Source organism: Leopardus geoffroyi, chromosome D3 (assembly GCF_018350155.1).
Source record: "Leopardus geoffroyi isolate Oge1 chromosome D3, O.geoffroyi_Oge1_pat1.0, whole genome shotgun sequence".
Classification (NCBI taxonomy): Eukaryota; Metazoa; Chordata; class Mammalia; order Carnivora; family Felidae; genus Leopardus; species Leopardus geoffroyi.
In genome coordinates, this window is record NC_059339.1 from 79,553,270 (window position 1) to 79,573,261 (window position 19,992).

Below are 19,992 nucleotides of genomic sequence, written 5' to 3' on the forward strand. Positions count from 1 at the left end.
AACTGTAAAGATAATACATTTGTGTCTGAAGCCACTAAGCTTGTGGCACTATGTCACAGCGGCCAGAAAACACCAGTGGATCACCTTATTTTGCCCTCTGTCTTGCCCACATTTTTTCTTTGTCTTTCCTTTCCAGGCTTCCCTGTGATAAGGAACTTGAGACAATCATCGACCTGTCACCTCCCTCCCAAATCATGTGCTACTGTTGTGAGTCTATAATTTCACCCCCTAAACGAAACATCATAATTGTTTTCTTTCTGTAATGAATGACCGTTTAATCTACCCAGGCATCCACCACTTGCCAATTATTCCTTCGTGCACCTCAGACCTTTCGTAGAAGACTACTTTCCTCCTAGGCGAGGTCAATCTCTTTGAACTTTCTTTAGTCAAGGATTGTTGTGGCAAACTCAGCTTTATTTGGTTTGGGTTTGGTCTTAAAATGCTTTGTTTGGCCTTGTTCTTTTTTCTTTCTGTTTACTACTCTGTTGGGGAATGATTTCAGTACAGTAAATTGCACGTATTTAGAATGTACAATTTGATGAGTCTAACAGCTGCAAAAAAAAAAAAACAAAAACAAAAAAAACAACTTGTGAAACCAGCACCGCAATCAAGATACAGAGCATTCCCATCACCCCAAGATTTCTTCAGGCCCGTGGCACTCCATCCTTCCTGCCCTCCCTGTTTCCAGGCAACAAATTTGTTTACTGCAAATTAGTTTCCTTTTTTCTAGAATTTTATACAAGTGAAATAACTCAGTAAATAGTTCTTTGGATCTGGCTTCTTTCACTCGGCATAATTACTTTGAGACTGATTCATTTCTTACACTTCTCAACAGTTCCATTTTATCACTGGGTGGTATTCGATTGTATACAAACGCCACAATTGGTTCATCACCTCACTTATGATGGACATTCGGTTGCGCCTAGTTTTTTGACCGTGATAGATATGCTATGACCGTTCACGCACAAGTCTTGGTGCAAACATATGTGTTCGTTTCTTTTGGAGAAATACTTAAGAGTGGAATGACATACGGTAGGTGTCTATTTCACTATTTAAGAACTGCCAAACGGTTTTCCCAAAATGTGTGCACCATTTTACATTCGCACCACCAACTCCAATTGCCCCTGTCTTCGTCAACATCGATACGGACTTTTTGAAAATCTTAGCCATTCTAGTAGATGTGTAGCAATATCTCATTTGCTTTCACTTTGCATTTCATTGATGACTCACATAGGCAGCCTCTAACATCTCTCACCTCCTGGCATTCACACACTTGCGTAATTGTGTAATGGACCGAACTTAACGATTTGCTTCTAACACCGCAACACTAGTAGGATAGCACTTCGGCAACTAGGTTACCAAAAGATCGGCTTCCATCTTGGGCTGCCATGAAAAATCCTTCTTCTCTTTTGAAAGCAAGTCACCATGGAAAACTCTCGGGCATTATCTTTTCAGGCATTGCCTCTGTCCCCTTTTCTTCCACTTCCCTTTCTGGAACTCAAATGAGATGTAACTAGAACTCCTTCCCTTAGCTTCCATGCGTCTTAACTTTAGATATTTTCAATCCCTTGGTTTCCTGTGCTGCATTCCAGATCATCTCTTTGACTCTCTGTCAACCTCTTCAGTTGTGTGTTCTCTGCTGTGAAACGTATAGTGTTTGTCATTTAGGAGGACTTTCATTTCTAAGGTTCTACTGGTTCTTTTTGATTTTTAACTTCTTACCCTTTGTGCATGCTTGTAATCCATTTTTTTAAATTTCTTTATGCTTTTAATCCATTCTTTTATTTCTTTAAATGTCCAGCAAACTTTATTTTCTGTGTCTGGTCATTCTAACAACTGAAGGAGCTTTATACCTGCCTCTGCGATCTGTTATTCCTGCTAGCTGTTATTTGCTGTGTTTTGTTTCCTTATTATTTTGTAATTTTTTCAATGTGTACTCATACTCCTTAGACCTTTAGCTTTGGGAATTCTTGGGGCCTGCGTTGAGAACTATTTCCTCCAAAGAGGATTTCTGTTTCTTTTGTCAGATGCCTGAGTCACCGATCGATCCTGAACTACTTTAACCTGTCTTTGCCTTAAGATTTTAGGAATCACCGGGTATTGTAAATTTTGGCAACAAATATGCATGAAGGGAGGCTTATAATTTGGGGGTTTTGCTTTTGTTTTGTTTTTTAAGTTCATCCATTCATTTTGAGAGAGAGAGAGAGAGAGCAGGGGAGGGGCAGAGAGAGAGAGAGAATGCTAAGCAGGCTCCGCACTGTCAGCACGGAGCCTGATGTGGGGCTTGAACTCACAGACTGTGAGATCATGACCTGAGCTGAAATCAGGAGTAGGACGCTGAACTGACTGAGCCACCCAGGCACCTGGGAGGCTTAGAATTTTGAAATCTCAGGAAAGATTCGTTTTCCTCGACTCCCAAGATTTAGGAGAGGCATCACAGCCTCTCCCCCTCCTTTAACCTAGGTGCAGATTTATTTCCAACTCATTATTACCCTCAGGAAACAGTCTTTTAAATCTCAGCTTTATGCAAGAGACCTATAATTAGACACTCTATGGACAGTCTTGGCTTTTGTCAAATGTCACTGTCCCCACAAGGCTTTGAAAGCCAAGCTCAAGTTCACTGGGTTTCAGTAAGGACACTCAAGGCAAGAGGTTGATTTAGTGTTCTACCTACTTCTGTAGGTTAAAACTTCTACCTAGCTTTTGGCATCTGCTACCTTCTTGCTGGCTCAGCGATGCATCTGAAAATAATTTTTAAATAGTTCAGAGGCAGAGTTACTGAGTCCAGCGTGCTGCCAGAAATGGAAAGGTTCCTTTTAATTTTTGCAGGTTTCTAATGAAGTGTGAATTAATTTAACAATGTTCAACCATGCGTCTAGTAAAATAATTCAAAACACTTTGCCTTAGTCATTTTAGCCTGCTGTAACAGAATACCATAGACTTGGTGGCTTAAACAACATAATTTCTTTCTCAGTTCCAGAGGCTGGCAAGTCCGAGATCAAAGCTCAAGCAGATCCAATGAATGGTGAGAGCCCGCTTCCTGGTTTGCAGACACCTGTCTTCCTACTGTGTCCTCGCATGCTGGAAAGTCTCTCATTTCCCTCAAGTCTCTTCTCATAAAGGTGCTAACCACATTCATGAGGCTCCATCCTCATGAGTTAATCACTTCCCAAAGACCCCAACCCCTAACACCATCATATTGGAGATTAGGGTTCCACTATGAATTTGGGGAGAACATAACCACTCCATCGATAGCAGACTTATCGTTTTCTAGGGAACCTTATAATTTGATCTCAAGCAGCTGCATGTACAACTTTGGGTCAAGATGTGAAAGGTCAAAAGGAGGTCCGTTGTGTTTCTGGTCATCTTAAGTAAATTTTTTGAGCAAGATACCAGTCCTATTCCTCAACTTCATCCTGAGTCCCTCCCCACACACAAGGGCTATTAAAATATTTTTAGACATCCCTAACATGGAAGGAATGACTTTGAATCCGTCTGTTTCTAAGTGAGTTTATGTAGGAAAACGTAAAAGATACTAATCTAAACATCTTTAGACGGCTTTTAAAGAAACCTAGCTATCCAAATCATCCTCAGAAGACCCTTTTAGGTGTGGAATCATGGAGGTTTAGAGCTGGAGGTCATGACTCCAACATCATTTTCAATAGCTAAGGAAGCTGAGGTCCCAAGATCTCAGCTGGGGCTAAACCTGTAACTTGTACATTGCGTAGCTCATAGTAAGCAGCTGAGTTTCATTCAAGTGGCCTGAACCCCAGTCCTGATCTCTTTCCTCAAAACCTCACTTTCCTCATAGCCCCTGTGAATAGCACTGTTCACAAAACCCAACTTTCTCTTTGAAACAATCTTAGGGGGTTCGTAGTACAAATATCTCCCCACCCCGCCAGAAACTCCTTTGCATAGCCTAATAGGACGTGCAGAAGTATTGTTAATTTAAGGTTTTACATGGATTTCAGTTTCTAATAGGTCACATCTTTGCTTTGGTCACTTCGTAATTTTTATGTGCTATTTGTGCACTTTATAGCTCATTGGAAGCCTGTTGTATAATGTACACAGCACATTTATGCCCAATTTATAGCATTACTATTGTAATTACTTAAAAGGTTAATAGTTTTGTATATTTGATTTTATGGCACATATTTTGCATATCCATTACTTATTTGATATTGCATTTTGGATCAGAAATGCAACCCCTAATTGTAACATGGTTCCCACGGGAGAATATAGCTTGCTTTATGACAGTCGCTTTATGACAATTTCTAGAAATGAATTATGGTCTATAAATAATGTGTAGCATCGAATTTATGAGTAATTGAATTAGAACATGTGATCTGTGCGCTTAAATCTGAGGGGCAGCGTCAGTAGCAGAAGAATCTTGACAATATTCCACAGAAAACCAACATTACTCCCACATTACGAATTTTTGATAACTTGTAGAGGAGAGGGAATTGAAAATAGAACATGTAAAGAAGGATTATACATTAACAGAGCGCCTGGGTGGCTCAGTTGGCTAAACATCCTACTTTGGCTCAGGTCATGATCTCGCAGTTTGTGGGTTCAAGCCCCGCATCGGGCTCTGTGCTGACAGCTCGGAGCCTGGAGCCTGCTTCGGATTCTGTGTCTCCTTTTCTCTCTGCCCTTGTCTTGCTCATGTTCTGTCTCTCAAAAATAAGTGTTAAAAAAAAAAAAGGAAAGATTATACGTTATTAATTAATGTGACATAAAATGTTCCCATCCCACTAATAAAAAATGCTGAATTTGTTATTTTATAGCCGGCTGTCTTTCTCCTAGGGAATAGCAATATCGGTAATATTTTTTTCGTGGGGGGACTGGAACATTTTGCTTACTTATATGATTTACAAGGCTACTTCAGAAAAGGAACAATGACTCAGATGTGGGTTTGTTCTAGAGACGGAACCTTAGAGCTTTAGGATGTTGGAAAATGTAAAACATACATTATCACGGAAAAGGAGGCAATATGAAAATAAGGAGAATCATAATTTGTTCAGAGGAATTAGGTCAAATGTTGACTTAGCATTAAATACTTCCAGAGGTTTATATTTGATTTTGTATCTTTTGTTGTACCTGCAATGCTAGCAAAGACTTCCGTTACCATTTAATGTTCACAAATCACTTATCAAACATAGTGACTTGCTATGGTAATACACCTTTGCTTAGTCAGCTGCAAAGTCCTTCACATGCATCATGTCCAGGAACAGATGGTTATGGATGAGCTATGGTCCTTAAGAAGCAGCTTGGCCTCAAACAGTGATAACTTTAATCTGGTATCACTGGCAGCTGGTCATTATTGCAACATGAATGGTGCGAACCCACTCTGACCACCTAATTATTCCTTAATCTGATGATCACCACTCACCACAGTCCTAAAAAAGTCCTCTGAGACTTCTTCATTTCAACCTAGTTGATAGCTACCTTCACATTATCAACAAGGCGGCCACATAGCTTTATCTGCTTCACGGAGGTTGTGAGCTACCCAGTGAGGAGGGTCTTCAAAAAGGGAGCTGGAAGATTTCCAGGGTCACTTTCAAGACTGTGCTCCCCATTCTCTGATGGAACATGTACATGGCAAGAGACGCTGGGGGATGTTCAGATGGCTGGAGAGTAGAGGACCCAAAGAGCAATCAGAGTTGTGATTGCCACTTCAAGCTGAAGCAAATTCAAATTGCTGATGTCACCAGCAAAAACTTCACCTGTGTGGTGTAAAGAGAAAAGCAATGGTCTAAGTGCCAGGCATTCTGAATTCAAGTCACAGGTCTGCTACCAAATAAGTGATGCTCTTAAGCAAGTTTCTTCACCGTTCTGGGCTGACGTCGGACTCACTAACCCTCTCCAGCCTCGACTTTTTGCCTACTACTTGTCTGTTTAGACTAAACCAACTTCTTTCCATTTCTCAAGGAGACGTTTGTCCACATTAAGCCTCATCACCTCTCTCAGCTGTTCCAGGTACAGCAGAGAATGCAGGGCAGGTATTAAGAGACATGGGACCTGCCTTCAAGGACTTTATAATCTAACCCATAGGTCAGACAGTTCTCACCCGCAGGGAAGGAAGAACGAACCTGCACAATGTTAGGTACAATAACTGCTCAGAGAGGAGAATGTGGTACAATGGTGGGAGATGCCTTTGTCAAAGCACAGAAGGAATGGGACTTGGACGACACCTGGGCTAGACATTCTTGGACGGACAGAGGTTGTTCAGGCTGAGGGCACAAGGAAGGTTATTTCAAACTGGGTGAACAGCATGAATGGAGTCAGCAAGGTAAGAACAAGCATGGCATCTGGAGGAAATGGTGATTTGCTTGAATGGAGAGAATAGTGAGCCCTGGGATATAAGACTGACTGGAAAGGAAATGACGAACCTGATTATGAGGACATTGCAAAGTAACTCAAAGAGTTCATACGTGATGTGAGAACCAGGAGGGGATTGGGAATTCTTGAGTAAGTGGGTGTTTGGTCCATTTGGGCTGCTGTAAAAGATTTGCACAGATCAGGGGGGCTTAAACAACAGAAATTTATTTCTCACCATTCTGAAGCCTGGAAGTCCATGATTAAGGCATCAGCAGATTCGATGTCTGGTGAGACATGCTTCCTGGTTCATAGATGGCTGACTTCTCACTGTGTCCTCACATGGTGGGCAAGGATGAGGGAGCGCTCTGGCATCTCTTGTACAAGGGCACTAATGTCATTCATGAGGGGTCCACCCTCATGACCTAATGACCTCCCAAGGGCTCCTCCTTCTAATAGCATCATACAGGGAATTAGGTTTCAACCTACAAATTTGGGGGGAACACAAACATTCAGCCTATAGTGGATGTGAGGTGTGGTGATGTTCTGTTCTGGGAAGGTTAGACAGATGTGACTTTGAAAACTGAGTTACGTATAGATGGGCAGAGGGAAAATAAGACAAAATAGGATCAGAAGCAGAAGAGAGGAGGAGGAGGGACAGGAGAGGGGAGAAGAGCCTCTCTGCAGATACTTAGGTGGTTCAGGAAGGGAGGCTAGAGTCCAGGAGACCTGTCAGGCTGACGTCTGGATATGGGAGACACCTCATAAAAAAAATGTGACTCTCTGTATGTCCCCAAAGTCATTGAAAGGGACAGAAGACATATTTGTACCCCGTGTTCACAGCAGCGTTATTCACAATAGCCAAAGGTTGAAGGCAATTCCAGTGTCCATACAGGGATGAATGGGTAAATAAAAGTGGCACCCACATTTAATGGAACATTATTCAGCCTTAAAAAGGAAGGAAATTCTGACACATGCTACAACAAGAATGAATGTAGAAGACGTTATTCTAAGTGAAATAAGCCAGTTCCAGAAGGACAAACAGTGTATGATGACATTTACATGTAAGTACCTGCAGTAGTCTGATTCATAGAGACAGAAAGTACTACAGTGGTTTCTTGGGGCTGAGGAAACAAGAGGGGGGCAGTTCTTGTTGAACGGGTACAGTTTCAATCTTGCAAGATGAGAAAAATTCTGGAGATGGACGATGGGGATGTTTGCACAACAATGTGAATGTACTTACTGCCATTGAGCTGTACATTTAAAAATGGTTAAGATGGGGGCACCTGGGGGGCTCAGTTGGTTAAGTGTCCAACTCTTGATTTCGGCTCAGGTCATGATCTCACGATTCATGGGATCAAGCCCCCACATCAGGCTTTGCGCTGACAGCGTGGGGCCTGACTGGGATTCCCTCTCTCTCTCTCTCTCTCTCTCTCTGTCTCTGTCTCTCTCTCTCCCTCTCTCTCTCTGCCTCTCCCTACTCAAATGCACTCTCTGTCTCAAAATAAATAAATAGGGGCGCCTGGGTGGCGCAGTCGGTTAAGCGTCTGACTTCAGCCAGGTCATGATCTCGCGCTCCGTGAGTTCGACGAGCCCCGCGTCAGGCTCTGGGCTGATGGCTCAGAGCCTGGAGCCTGTTTCCGATTCTGTGTCTCCCTCTCTCTCTGACCCTCCCCCGTTCATGCTCTGTCTCTCTCTGTCCCAAAAATTAATAAACGTTGAAAAAAAAATTTATAAAAAAAAAAATAAATAAATAAATAAATAAATAAATAAATGGCTAAGATGGTAACTTTTATGTTAAATGTATTTTACCACAATTTTTCAAAAATGAAAGAAGAAGTGATCTCCCTTAGTCCAAGGCTCTGGATCACATCATCCCCAGCTTTCTCAGGGACTTCATTCTGTTCACCATCCTGTCTTTTCTCTCTCTCCTAGACCTTCAAGCCCTCCCTTCCTCTCTCTCTCACCTCTTTCTGGCCAATAGTCTTCAAATAATCTTTTGTACTTTGTAGAATCTATTTTTTGGCTCTTTCGCCACTACCTTCAGATATGCATCCTCTCTAATCGATCAACAACCCTCTTCTAAAATTCAACGTGTGCTTTTTAGTTCTTACCTGGCTAGACCACCAAGCAGGAGTTTATCCGGTTGACCTTTTCCTCCTTCAAATTGTTCCTGCCCTTCTCTTGTCCCACCAAACTCCCGATGTGTCTACTACCTTTGGAATCACTCCCAACCTCCCCTTCAGGTTTCTTCATGGTCGTTCTTCCCTTGTGCACAGTGCTAGGGCCCCCAGTTCCATCTTGGGTGCTCTTTTATTCTCACATACTTTATGCCCACCTTCTAAGTAGATCCTATCTACTCTTTGGCCTCAGGTACCATCCTATGTTGACGATGCCTAAGTCGACATTGACGGTAGGGATCTCACTCCAGTACCTTAAACTCATAGGCACCAGCCCTCTGGACATCACTACTTGGATGTCCCACGTACATTCCAAACTCAACGTGTCCAAACTTGAACTCCCTTTTGGCCCCTCCCCATCGCACACATACCAACTTCTCTCTAATATGCCATTTGTTGACATGGCAGAATTACCATGAAGTTCCCAAACCAAAAAGTTCGCATCATCTTTTACTTCTCTCTCTCTGTCCATTTCTCATCGGTTATAATCCTGTCGATTATGTTGATTCTGGGAAATTGGAAACTCCCCAGGTAAGCCAGGCCAGTGCCCTGAGAAGAGACTTATAGAGCCCTGCCTGAGGGACCATCAGAGAGCTTAATAGGGCCAAAAAGAAATATTTTAATGGTAATTTGATCTGTGTATTAGGAAAAAGGATTTGAATATTCAAATGAGTAGACTTCCATTGGTAGTAAATGTTTTGGGATGATGTAGTAACCTTGGTGTTGAATATGCCCTTTAAAGTCTGCTTTTGAGGCATTTGAATTGCATTTGTTGTAAAAGTATTTAATATCAGCAAATATGATAAGTTACTTCCAGGAGAACCTGGAACGACATATGTTGTTAGATGATAAGCTATCAGTTTTAGTGCCTCAAAGCCTTTTAAGTAGCCAGTAGGCAGTCAGCTGGAGTTTGCCTGGGAGGGTTGGGTGAGGGAGTCCCTATCTCCTCCTCCAAACCATGTTGGAGGTTGATCCCAACTTTCAGAGCCCCTTCAAAGCTCAGACATTGGCTCACTCAATCTGGGAAGTTGCATCACCCTACCTGCCAAGACCCTCCTTCCCACACTACTTAGAGGGAGAAAGGCATCTATAGGGTGATGGCGGTAACAGTCATAAAAATGAAACAACACTGTTGGCTACTGAATGGTCTTTACTCATAAAGGGTCTCATAGATGGACTGTGTCTCCCCGCCCCCCACCCCGACCACCAAATATGTTCAATTCCTAATCCTTGGTACCTGTAAAAGTGACCTCATCTAGAAATGGTCTTTGCAGAAGTCATCGAATTAAGATGAGGCCATTGGATTAGGTCCTAATCCAATGACTGGTTTCCTTATAAGAAGAGAGTCATTTGGGCACAGAGAGACACAGGGAAGAACGCCACGTGAAAACAGAGGCAGAAACTGGAGTGATATGTCTATAAGTCAACGAATGCCGAGGGATGCTGTGAGCTACCAGAAGCTAGGAGGGAAACATGGCAACTCAGAGGGAGTCTTGATTTGGGACTTCTAGCCTCTAGAACTCTGAAAAAAATAAATTTCTGTTCATCCAAGCCACCCAGTTTGCAGTTGCTTGCCACAGCAGCCCTAGAAAATGAACACAATGGGAAATCCTGGATAGGACAGGAACAGGAGCCAAAAGGGAGGCCTTCAAGATGTGCACCACAGATTTAAATGGCAGCCAACCAATACATTCTATCTTACATAGCTTTCAGATCTGCCCACCTCTCGGAACAAGGACCCCACGCCCTGTTGCCAGGATTCCATGATGGTCTCCTAACTGGTGTCTCTACTCCAGGCTTCCACCCGGGGATAGGGCAAACCTAACAGTAATCGTGGTCACATTTATCAAAAACCGTGTTACGAACACTGTCAAAATCAGTGGGCATGCTGTGGAAAAGTGCAGGCCGAATTCTAATGGGGATCCTAATCCTCCTTTAACTAAATCTTCGCAATAGTTCTGTGATAAGTTGTACCCTAAACCTCATTTTTGAGGCATAGGGAGACCACAGCCCAGGGACACTGAGTAATTAGCCTGAGGTCACACAGCTGGCGTTTGAACTCAGGCCTGCCTAACTGACCACGTTTTCCTGTGTTACTGTATTGCCTGGGGAAGGGGGTGATGAACCACAGTTCAGGGCTTAAAAGAGCAGACAGAGCTCCTAAAAGAGATTGAGTGCCCGTCTTGAGAGAGTCCTTGGAAACTGGGACGAGGTATCATCATTATTTCTCGGTGGAGACGCTGAAATCTGAGATTTGCCTCAAGGACCAATGTGAGTCAGAATTGGACCGGAAACGTCACTTTCTACATTTCCTACTCTTTCTCTCCCTCCACCAATTGCTGCTTGTTCCTTCCTGGGCCCTTCTCCAGTGGGGGCTGTGAGCAGAGCCCAGAGTATCCCCGGGCCCCACCAGCTGCTGACAAGCCAGAACCCCCGGGAGAGCCAAGGCTAAGCTTGCTTGCTCACAGCTAGCACGTTATCAGTAACTTTCCCAAGAGTGCAGTGAGAGTTAATGTTTATAAAGTGCTCTGAAAGCCTCTGATAAAAGACGCTAAATGGCATTAATAGAACACATTCTGCAGGCCCCGTGTCTCACTCGGGCTTGATTGATATGCGTCCCTCTTGCGCAGTAGGTGGACTCTTTACTTCAGATGAATTGAGCTCATTAATTAGGATCCTGCGTGCAGTTTATTGTGAAGGATGCTCGGTTATTACCGTAATTAGGACCCTGAGCCAACCCAAGACTATCTCACTGTAAACATATGGGGGAGGGGAACTGTCTCCTTGAACCCTTTGTGCGCACAGTTGCTAAATTCAAGCCCATTATCTTGCACAGACAGGCACCTGAGGTTCTAATAAAATAGTCACTGATTGCAATGGGGCTCTTTCTTAGATGAGTCTCGGGTAAGCACGTGATTAATGCATTGCTTAATAGTGCTTCCCTATTTCCAGACATGAGCTCAACTCTGGTCCTGTAACGCCTCCATACATCATTTCCACTCAGCATCTAATAGGCATTATGAAGCAAAATCAAGCTTCTTTACCCATTTGCCATCAAGGGGCTACTTCTATCAGCCAGAAAAGTGGTGGTATCCTTAAGGCAAATCCTCATAAACCTGGTTGCAGGCTTGTAAAGCCTCTGGGGAGCTTTAAAAAACATCTGGATGCCCAGATCCCAGCTTTAGAAATTCTGATTCATTTGGTCTGGGGACTAGGCATCAGCATGCGTGCGTGTGTGTGTGTGTGTGTGTGTGTGTTGGCATCTTTCTTTTTCTGCTCTTTCTTTTAATTAATAGAATTTATCTTTTTAGACCAGTTTTGAGTTTACGGAAAAATTGATCCTAGTCCAAAGAGTCCCCATGTACCCATTCACATATACCATATAGAATATATATAAAAAAATTATATATATAAATGACCTGAGTCATTCAAAGGTGCAAGCAGAGCTGAGAATTCGGTTTTAGTGCAACCAATATCTACACGACTGGACTTCAACAGCTTTTTGCAAAAATAATTTCTGCTTAAACCACAGCCTAAACTTTTCCAGGTTTTCTCAACACTTGTCCCTAAAGTAGCAGGCATTCATTCAAATGAAAATGGCTCTGTTCACCATCGTGGTTTATGCCTTGCACATAATGAATGGCCTTACCGATTATTGGAAGTCTTGGGGGGTTCTCTTCCTTCTTAGGTTAAAGGGAACATATATAGAGATAATACAAGTTGTGGCAATCTGGAACTCTTTGGAATGGTCGACAATTCACGGAACTTAAGGAAAATTCACATAGTACTTCTAGAAAGTAGTTATGTGAATATTTTTGACATTAATGGTCTTGCTGGAAAGATCATTAGTAGGACAAAGGGAATAATCCACTTAATTGAGAACAGAAAATTTGAAAAAAAATGTGTTTTTTCATAGCACCCATAAGGGAGTAACATACTTACTTACCCAAGTCTCTTGGGTCCCTAATCATTCATTCATTAAACAAGTATTTATCCAGCATTTACTATGCTTCGGGTTCTAGGTGCTGTGGATAAGCAATAATCCAAACAGGTAATAGTGCTGCCCTTATAGAATTTACGTTCTAGTGGCGTATTAGAATATGTACTCTCCCACTTACCCAAAACGTTGTTGGAATTATCTAACAACAGTTGAATACTTCTGGAAATGTGAAATGTTAGGTAAATTGTAAACTTGAATGATATTGACATCACTATGGTTTTCATTAGACTGACATCAAGATAAAAGGAAACTCTAAAATTCACTATGAAATACACTTCATTACTAAATTCTGATTTGAGAGAAAGTTAATGTGCTTTGATACTGGAGTGATACAACAATCGGATGGTTGAGGTATAAGTCATAAATCACATGTAAAATATAGAAAAGAAGTGAATTCGAGTTCCTTTCGTAAGGCGAACAGCTTATGGGTATGTTGGGTCTATTTCAGTTGGTAGATATGTTTTAGAATTTTGTTAGGAGGAAATGGGATCTTTATTGAAGGGCGCTAGTATCTATCACTTAGCTTATGATGCATAAGCAAACGTCCCTGAAATGAAGCAGCTTAAAACAACACAATTTAGCTTTTATTCAGCTCACAATTCTGTGAGTCAGCTGGGAGTTTTTTCTGGATTGGCTCAGCCGATCTCTGTTGGGCCCTCTCATGTGCCATGGCCAACTGATGAGATGGCCTTGCTCATGACTGGTGATTTGCAGACAGGCTGGTCTAAGGCCTTCCAGCTGGAATGGCTCATCTCTTCTCCATGTGGCATCTCATCCTCCAGTCTCCTGGCCTCCTTCACATGGTGACCTCAGGGTTTCAAAACACAGAGAGAGCAAGTCCCGATGCTCAACTACTTTTCAAGTCTGTGATTGTGTCACATTTGCTATTGTCCTCTTGACAAAAGCAACTTACACGGCCAAGCCCAGAGTCAGTATGGGAGGGCACTACTCAAGGGCAGAGAAGGAAATTATAGAGGCATTTGTGCAAACAATCCACTCCAATATTCCTTTGCTAGGTATAGATTTTTAGGTGAGAATCTCCCAGAAATTGCTATTTTATGAGACGTTCCGCCTTTGATCATGGGCCCCACAGACACTCAGCTCTAATTGTTTGCAATGAGTACTGCACCCCCTCATGAGGTCTGGGATCTGGAGGTGCACACTTCATCCCCCAGACCATATGAGTCTCCCCCTCTGGGGCCCATGCTTTCCTACCTTAATGTGTCTTCATATATATCCCTAACTTCCACACAGACCACACCCCTGCATCTTTAAGAGAGGAGAAAGATGTTTGCGATACTGCTGGGAATCTCTGTCTCCTAGGACTCAAACCCAAACTATCTTCCTCTTCCTTAAGCTAGGAAACTAGCAGTGAATCATTGTTAGAACCACGTGAAGGGGATTGAAGACCCAGCATTCACGGGGACCAGGTCAAGAAAGAGGCTCAAGAAAGAGAAGAATACAACTCCCAGGGGGACTCAGATCAGACTGCCCCTCAGAGATGAGAGGAAGTGAAGTAAAGAGAGGAAAGCCAGAAGAGTGTCGTTTTCTGGCTTCTGCCCCTCCTTCTTCGGGATTTGACAAAAATTCATCAAAAATTTTGTTTCAGAGGCATCCGGGTGGCTCAGTCAGTTGAGCGTCTGACTTTGGCTCAGGTCATGATCTCACAGTTCATGAGTTCGAGCCCCACATCAGGCTCAGTATTATCAGCCTGTCAGCACAGAGCCCTCTTTGGATCCTCTGTCCCCCTCTCTCTAGCCCTCCCCCACTTGCACTCCCCCCAAAAGAAATAAATATTAAAAAAATTTTTTTTTTTTTGTTTCAAGTTTGAATAGCATCGGCATGAGTAGAACTCCCTGTCCTGGCACAGGAGGCGGTCTAGTCTAGTGGTTATGAGAGCGGACTTCCCTCGAGTCCTGCTTCCACCACTCGCTGCCTGGGTGACCTTGAACGAGTTGGCCTATGGAAGCCTCCCTTTCTCACTCTGTAGTGGTCAGGGTTCTCCAGGGCAACAGAAGCAATGGCTACGGATGGAGATCGAGATCGATTTTAAGGAAGTGGCTGGCCAGTCTGAAAGATGCAGGACAGCCTGGCAGGCAGGAAATTCTGAGAATTGACGTTGCCGCATAGAGTCAGAGCTCCAGAGAACAGCAGGCTGGCAACTCAGGCGGGGTTTCTACGTGGCACTCCTGAGGACACTTTCCACTCCGGGAGGCCTCAGGCTTTGCTCTTGATGCCTTCCACTGATTGGGTGAGGCCCACCCAAGTTACGGAGCATCATCTGTCTTCCTCAAGGTGTACTCATTTAAACGTTAATCATATCTACAAAATACCTTCTCAGCAATATCTAGAGGCGTGTTTGGCCAAACAGCTGGCACCATAGCCCAGCCAAGTTGACGGGTGTAATGAACTATCACACTGTCTATTAAAGGGGAAAAAATAGTATATGTGTCATAGAATGGTAGTGCAACAGAGCATGAAAAGCAGTGAGAATGGCTCCTTGGCATTGCTCTTGGTTGTCGTTCTTACCCATACGGTACGGAAAGAGTAAAGGCTGGTCGTCCATGTAAATTAGGGCCATCTAGTCTGGGGAAGGGGTAAGCAGAAGGTTTGCTGGATTTACGGCAGGTAAGTGGTTTTATTCCTTATAGAACCAGAGTGGGGCATCTGGGGTTAGTTTTAAATTGATGTTTGCTTTCAAAAGAAACAGAATTTAAAAAGAGCTCTGATCCTTTAAGACTGAACTATTGCTTTAGAGACCCATCACCTAGCAACACGAAGATAATACCTTCTTTCCTCCAACAGGTAAACCTCTGGCTTCTCTAATTGAAATTTCAGGCCTCCTGCCACACTCCTGGAAAACTATCGCTTTAAAGGGATCCAACTGCACAAGCCAAACAAAGTCAAATTTGAATGCGCTAGTTTTCAAATGGCAGGCTAATGAGATTTTCATTGGGAGAAGAGATGGGGAGCTGTACAGCTCATAATTCAAGTAGCTTTGTTCCATTTGCATTCACTGGATTTCCCAAAAAGACGGCAGTAAAATTCTTTTTTTGACTCCTGTCTGGGGATCAAAGATAAGTGATAGAAGCAGAAACAAAGTGTAAATTGTAAGAAAATAAAGAATTATCTAGACTTTTCACCAGGCTGTTATCTTTTACTCTTCCTTCCCTATTCCCTGACCCTCCCTTCCCACGTTCCTTACAAATGCTCTCCATTCTACTTCTGAAATGACGGCTCATGTCATGCTTTTCCATTCCACTAACGCTGCCCTTTCCAGCGCTCCTGATTGATCTCCCCGACCCAACAGTCTAATCTATTCTTTACGGCACTGGCCGGCTAATTTCTTTCAGGACACGGCCTTTCCTCATTCCATTTCTCTGCTCAAAAGTTTCAATAGCTATTATTGCTTTGGTGTTTTTCAACAAAGTTCAAACTCCTTTGCCTGGCATTTAAGACCTTCTGTGATATGACCTCAAATTTTCTTCGCAAGCTCATTTCCATATTTCTATGCAGTCATTCTAGCCAAACACAAGCTTCTTTTCCTCACCAAACATGCCCTGAGCCCTCGTGACTCCATACCTCTGTTTATGTTTGCCCTTCCTCAAATGCCCTCTCCTTGAATCCCCGGAATTCACCTAGGCCCAGATACACCAATTCCTCCAAGAAGTCTTCCTTGATTTCCCTTCTCTCAAATAAAAATAGATTCTCACCTTTCAGTTACACCTCTGCCGTGATATTGATCACATTTAGGGAAGTCAGTAGGGTGCAGTAGTTAGGTGCACAACTTTGGAGGCAGAGAACTGGGTTTGAGGCCCAGCTCGGCCGCTCCTTATATATGTTACCTTGAACAAGTTGCTTACCTTCTGGGAGTCACAGCTTATGTTTGTCTTTTTGAAAAACGAGGTGGCCAGTGGTTGTGAGAGTTAAATACATTAAATCATGGAACGTGCCTGGCAGGGAGTTGATAGTAAATATTAACCCTTGTTTTTAAAAACTCTCATTTAACCTTTATTATAGTCTATATATTCCCCATTTCATTCCTCCATTGTAAAACCCTCTGGGGGTAGAATCTGTATCATAAACCCATCCAGTTCCTCTCCCTCACAGTGCCTGCCATGTATTAATACTCAAAAAAAAAAAAAAAAATTCTACAAAATCGGGCTCACGGGGGCCTTCCCTGGGTACCCTATCCAAAATGGCTCCACTCCACCCCAGTCACGTGCTACCTCTCTCTCCACTGGGCCTCATCACGACGTGACACTAATTCTCATCCGAAGTCACAGTATATGCCAACTGTTTTTGTCATATATATATTTGTCATGCGTATATTTTATTGTCTATCTCCCCCACAAGAATACACTTTCAAAAACATGGGACTTTTATGTGTTTTGACCATTGCTGAATCCCAGCACCTGGACCAGTGTGCATAGCGGGCATTCAACAAATGTTTGCTGAACACATGAAAGCATGAGGATCTCCTTTTCTTTCTTTCTCTCTCCCTTTCTTTCTTTCTTTCTTTCTTTCTTTCTTTCTTTCTTCTTTCTTTCTTTTTAGTTGTATCTCTAAACAAAGTGATGATGTTTATTGCCAGTTCCTCAAAACTAGCTAGGTTTATAGAGAACAAATTAGAATATTAACCAGATAAGTTTGGTATATAAGTGTCAGGTGATTGGAAAGGGGCAGTAGCGATGTCTACTGCTCACCCGTTTCTTCTCTGCCTCTCCTTTGGGGTGTGTGAGAGCATAACATCTCTCTGCTTCCCTCCCAGTTAGGCAGGACCATGTTCTGGAGCAGAAGTGAAGTGTGTCACTTCCAGGCCAAAGCATTTAATGACCAGTGTGAGACCCTCTTCGTCTGCCCTGTCAACTGAGGAGGTCACGTGTTCCAGGAGGTAGAGCTATGGAATGGTGGGCTCTCCGTTCAGTCTGGATCCTGAGATGTTGCCCAGAGGGCATCTGTCCTAGATTGAGACACCTAGACCCACAAACAGCGTTGTAAGAGCGAGAAATAAGCTTGGTGGTGCTCAGCCTTGAGACTTAGGGGTTGTTTGTTACTATGCATAACCTAACTATGCTGACTAATATAAAGTGTATTGGGTGGATTGATTGACAAGTCAGAAGGAGGGTCTTGGCATTTACCAACAAATCTATCAATGCAAAATTGTGTCTCACCTGAAATATTAAATAACTCATAATGTATGCTCTTTAGTTTATTTCAGTGATCGTGGAAATATTCTCTCATCTTCCTTAATTGTCCCTCATTCTTTGTAGATAGAACTAATCTTTACTGGACTTCACTGGAGTCCTCGCTTTGCATGCTACCATATTTACTGAAACCTGTGCGTCTCAGAACTGAATGGTCCTGATTCTAACATGCATGCGATTCAGTTAATGCTCTACTGTGCAAAGCAAGGACTGCCCAAATTTGACTTTACCAAAAAGTACTGAACTACAAAGGGACAAGGCTTTGACACTCAATTACCCGACAGTTTTCTTTGGTTTTAGTTCTTTCTTTACAGATCAAGAATGTTTTGCCTATAAATTAACATGACTTCTCAATAACAACGAACTCCACACACTCTATCGTAACATTGCGGATTGTCTTGGTCTTCTTTCTTCATATCGAAACCACCGTTCTTCCTAACATCTAACTAATATCGGTTATTGGCTTATAATCATTAATTCATCACTGATTCACTCAAAACTTTGCAGCATGAGCTTAAAAACAAATAGCTGCCATCTTCTTTTGTAAAGATGCCTTACTGTGTAAAGGACAGCCTCCTTGTACAGAAATAACAAGGCCAGCCCATGACTTCTTCCCCAGGACTAGGCGATGGATTTGCATGTGTCTGCCACTCTTTCTGCCCGTTGAGCAAGAATGGGTATTGTCCAGAGGATGAGATACGGTTCGTGTCCACAGGATGGGACAAATGGATTGACTCTCCAAGGGATGAAGTCCCTGCTGTTGGCCGCCTTAGCACAATGCTCTAAATCGCTGAACTCACGAGTCATCTGCATTCTTAAAGAGGTTCCCAAACCTACTGATTCGTTACTGACACCAACACAACCCATGCTGGTGCTAAAAAAAAATCCGATGATTTAAGGCGTAGCCTATGCACTGAAGGGTCTTACGATCTAGTTTGGGTCATGAGTGACTGTGTCTTCTAAGGCAGAAATGGAGAGTAGTGCAAAATAATTACGTTTGCCGTTTCAGAGAGTCTGGAACTTTCTGTCATGTCTATATGACATTTTAAAAGATAATACGCGATAAGGGCCAAGAGTAGCGTAGGCACAGCGAGTGCTACAGGAATCAAGAGGTGCCAAGGGGCGGGATTGGAGGACTGGGCAGTTTTATTGAGGAGATGAGATGAAGGGTAGGGAAGTCTCACATCTGAGGTAGGAACCCACACGTGCAGGAGGCTGAGCAGAAAACGTGAGCGAGGGAGCGGATGGAGGTACTAAAGGTGCCCAGCCTGGACGGGACAGCCTCGACCCCCTCTGCGTACCAGCATGGGGTACGGGCCACGCTGCCCGACCTTCCGATTTTTCAAGGAAAACGCTAGAAGCCCGCATTTGTAAGAAATGGCCAGATTTTAACCTGCTGGCCACTCAGGCAAACACTCTGGCAGGTCAGATAGAACAGTTTCTGGCTGGACTGGGCTGCAGCGTGGCACCTGTTGACCTAGGTCAGCCAGGCGGGAGGCTCGAGACGACCCTTTGCATTTCAGGAGACTCCACTTTTCCTGGGTGCAGGATATAGTTAGCTCTGATTAAATTGACGTTAGGTAGAGCACATCTACTTTGCATAATTCCTTAATTTTGAAGAGGAAATGTATACTCCCTCCCCCCCCCCATATACTTAATTTTGCTCTGTCAACAGTAATGGTCCTGAGCCACTGCCACACTGAAGGGCTGCGGAAGAGGGGGGGTGGCCGTGAGTAATTAAATTCTATTTGCTGAGAGAAAATGGCAGAGCCCTCAATCATACGTCAGGCCTCTTCGGCTGCCTCAAGAGGAAGCTGTTGTCCAGGATTATACAACTGCTACCTTGCTTCGTATTTTATTTTTTCTTGCGGTCGTATGCACATAACACGTACCCTTCTTACCGTTTTGAAGAGTGCAGCTCCGTGACGTTAGGTACGTTTGCAATGTTGTGTAACCACCACTGCCGTCCATTTCCAGAGCGTCTTCGTCATTCCCAACAGAAACTGTTTACTCACTAAACAATGCCTCTCCCTCCCTCCCTCCCTCCCCACCAGCCCCCAGGAACCTCTATCACGCTTTCCGTCTCTGCACACTTCACGTAAGCAAAATCATGCAATAGTTGTCCTTCCGGGTCCGGCCTATTTCACGAAGCATAACATTTCAAGGTCCAGCCATGCTGTTGCAAATATCTCATTTCCCTTTTATTTTGTTCCGCTCCCCCTGTTTCCTTCACCACTTTCCCCCATTTGAGTGGTAAATATATACCAAGAGTATAATATTTTTAGCA